This window comes from Oncorhynchus masou, unplaced genomic scaffold (assembly GCF_036934945.1).
Source record: "Oncorhynchus masou masou isolate Uvic2021 unplaced genomic scaffold, UVic_Omas_1.1 unplaced_scaffold_799, whole genome shotgun sequence".
In the NCBI taxonomy this organism is placed as follows: domain Eukaryota; kingdom Metazoa; phylum Chordata; class Actinopteri; order Salmoniformes; family Salmonidae; genus Oncorhynchus; species Oncorhynchus masou.
The window spans coordinates 346350-350090 of record NW_027014464.1 but is presented as its reverse complement, the minus strand read 5'-3'; positions in this window follow the sequence as shown (position 1 = coordinate 350090).

Here is a 3741-nt window from a genome sequence, read left to right as displayed (position 1 = left end):
GCAATGCAGGTGTAGAAGCACGGTTGTTAGGAAAAACTCCCTAGAAAGGCCAAAACCTAGGAAGAAACCTAGAGAGGAACCAGGCTATGTGGGGTGGCCAGTCCTCTTCTGGCTGTGCCGGGTGGAGATTATAACAGAACATGGCCAAGATGTTCAAATGTTCATAAATGACCAGCATGGTCGAATAATAATAAGGCAGAACAGTCGAAACTGGAGCAGCAGCACGGCCAGGTGGACTGGGGACAGCAAGGAGTCATCATGTCAGGTAGTCCTGGGGCATGGTCCTAGGGCTCAGGTCCTCCGAGAGAGAGAAAGAGAGAGAGAAGGAGAGAATTAGAGTGCGCACACTTAGATTCACACAGGACACCGAATTGGACAGAATACTCAGATATAACAAACTGACCCCAGCCCCCGACATAAACTTCTGCAGCATAAATACTGGAGGCTGAGACAGGAGGGGTCAGGAGACACTGTGGCCCCATCCGAGGACACCCCCGGACAGGGCCAAACAGGAAGGATATAACCCCACCCACTTTGCCCAAAAGCACAGCCCCACACCACTGCATCATACTACGGACCCTATCTACTCCTGCTCCATGCTACTGTGACCCTATCTACTCCTGCTCCATACTACTGTGACCCTATCTACTCCTGCTCCATGCTACTGTGACCCTATCTACTCCTGCTCCATGCTACTGTGACCCTATCTACTAATCATACTACTGGTCCATGCTACTGTGACCCTATCTACTCCTGCTCCATGCTACTGTGACCCCTATCTACTCCTGCATCATGTGACCCTATACTCTGGCCACTATGTCCCTATCTACTAATGGTCATACTACTGTGACCCTATCTACTCCTGCTCCATACTACTGTGACCCTATCTACTCCTACATCATACTACTGTGACCCTATCTACTCCTGCATCCTATACTACTCTGACCCTATCTACTCCTGCTATCATGCTACTGTGACCCTATCTACTCCATGCTACTGTGACCCTATCTACTCCTGCTCCATGCTACTGTGACCCTATCTACTCCTGCTCCATACTACTGTGACCCTATCTACTCCTACATCATACTACTGTGACCCTATCTACTCCTGCATCCATACTACTGTGACCCTATCTACTCCTGCTCCATGCTACTGTGACCCTATCTACTCCTGCTCCATGCTACTGTGACCCTATCTACTCCTGCTCCATGCTACTGTGACCCTGTCTACTCCTGCTCCATACTACTCCTGCTCCTTACTACTCCTGCTCCATGCTACTGTGACCCTACCTACTGCTCCATGCTACTGTGACCCTATCGACTCCTGCTCCATGCTACTGTGACCCTATCTACTCCTGCATCATGCTACTGTGACCCTATCTACTCCATGTTACTGTGACCCTATCTACTAATGGTCCATGCTACTGTGACCCTATCTACTCCATGCTACTGTGACCCTACCTATTCCTGCTCCATGCTACTGTGACCCTATCTACTCCTGCTCCATGCTACTGTGACCCTACCTACTCCTGCTCCATGCTACTGTGACCCTATCTGCTCCTGCTCCATGCTACTGTGACCCTATCTACTCCTGCTCCATGCTACTGTGACCCTATCTACTCCTGCTCCATGCTACTGTGACCCTATCTACTCCTGCTCCATGCTACTGTGACCCTGTCTACTCCTGCTCCATACTACTCCTGCTCCTTACTACTCCTGCTCCATGCTACTGTGACCCTACCTACTGCTCCATGCTACTGTGACCCTATCTACTCCTACATCATACTACTGTGACCCTATCGGCTCCTGCTCCATGCTACTGTGACCCTATCTACTCCTGCTCCATGCTACTGTGACCCTATCTACTCCTACTCCATACTACTGTGACCCTATCTACTCCTACTCCATACTACTGTGACCCTATCTGTGACCCTACCTACTCCTACATCATACTACTGTGACCCTATCTACTCCATGTTACTGTGACCCTACCTACTTCCTGCTCCATGCTACTGTGACCTCTATCTACTCCTACATCATGCTACTGTGACCCTATCTACTCCTGCATCATGCTACTGTGACCCTATCTACTCCATGTTACTGTGACCCTATCTATTCCTGCTCCATGCTACTGTGACCCTATCTACTCCTGCTCCATGCTACTGTGACCCTATCTACTCCTGCTCCATGCTACTGTGACCCTATCTACTCCTGCTCCATGCTACTGTGACCCTATCTACTCCTACATCATACTACTGTGACCCTATCTGCACCATGCTTGTTACGTTCCCCAGTTTCTGTGTTGTGGGTTTGTTTGTACGTATGTGTGTATTTCAGGAAATGGCTTCCTGAAGTCCAAAGCAGCTGATTGGTCGGCCCCATTGCAGAGTGGCACTCAAACCCGGCCCTCTTGTTAGGGGATACAGCTGTTGGCAATTACAGACTCCTTCATAGCTTTAAAAGCAAGTGTTCCTTTGTTAGGAAGAGAAAGCTTCTTGGTATGTCCTGTATAATATGTTTCCAGTGTTTTGTAGCCGGTCCTGCAGAGGTATGTGTATGCCATAGGACTTAGTTTTTTATGGGGGGGAAGGCTCCTTGGGAGTGCTTTGGCAAGAGGCCTGCGGGCATACATATCCCTAGTATTTACTATGTCTATGCGCACTAGGTAAGACCTGGGCGGACCACCCCCTGTGTTTTGGTTAGCGCGCCAGGTGGTGCTAAGATGGGTAGGTAAGGTAGGAGAGGAGGCTCTGTAACTTCTACTTTCTTAGCTTTGGTTCCACCCAGCCCCTTTTCCTCAAATGACCCGTGTTAAGGAAATAAATTCCCAATAAATGGTCATATTCTCTGCCTCTGTCATCCTTACCTGCACCTACAATCACATACCTCTTTCACTCCGTGGGGAGGTGAGTGTAGCAGGGTGTTGCGTTCCCTCCAAGAGGGACATTGTTACCGTGACCCTATCTGCTCCTGCATCATGCCGATGACCTGGGAGAACAGGACACCACCCTGTAACTCCTCTGATCTCCAGTCTCGTACGTTGAAGTACTTCTCAGCTGCTGCCACATCTATTGTCTGTGATTTACATTCCATTTCCATTTCATACAGAATCCCTCTGTACTGGTACAGATCTACAACTCACAGGGCTCCTCTCAGTATCCCTCTGTACTGGTACAGATCTACTACTCACAGGGCTCCTCTCAGAATCCCTCTGTACTGGTACAGATCTACAACTCACAGGGCTCCTCTCAGTATCCCTCTGTACTGGTACAGATCTACTACTCACAGGGCTCCTCTCAGTATCCCTCTGTACTGGTACAGATCTACTACTCACAGGGCTCCTCTCAGAATCCCTCTGTACTGGTACAGTTCTATCTACTACTCACAGGGGGCTCCTCAGAATCCCTCTGTACTGGTACAGATCTACAACTCACAGGGCTCCTCTCAGTATCCCTCTGTACTGGTACAGATCTACTACTCAGGGCTCCTCTCAGTATCCCTCTGTACTGGTACATATCTACAACCACAGGGCTCCTCTCAGAATCCTCTGTACTGGTAATATCTACAACTCACAGGGCTCCTCTCAGAATCCCCACTGGCATATCTACAACTGGCTAGGGCTCCTCTCAGAACTCTGTACTGGTACAGATCTACAACTCACAGGGCTCTCTCAGTATCCCTCTGTACTGGTACAGATCTTACTACTCACAGGGCTCCTCTCAGAATCCCTCTGTACTGGTAC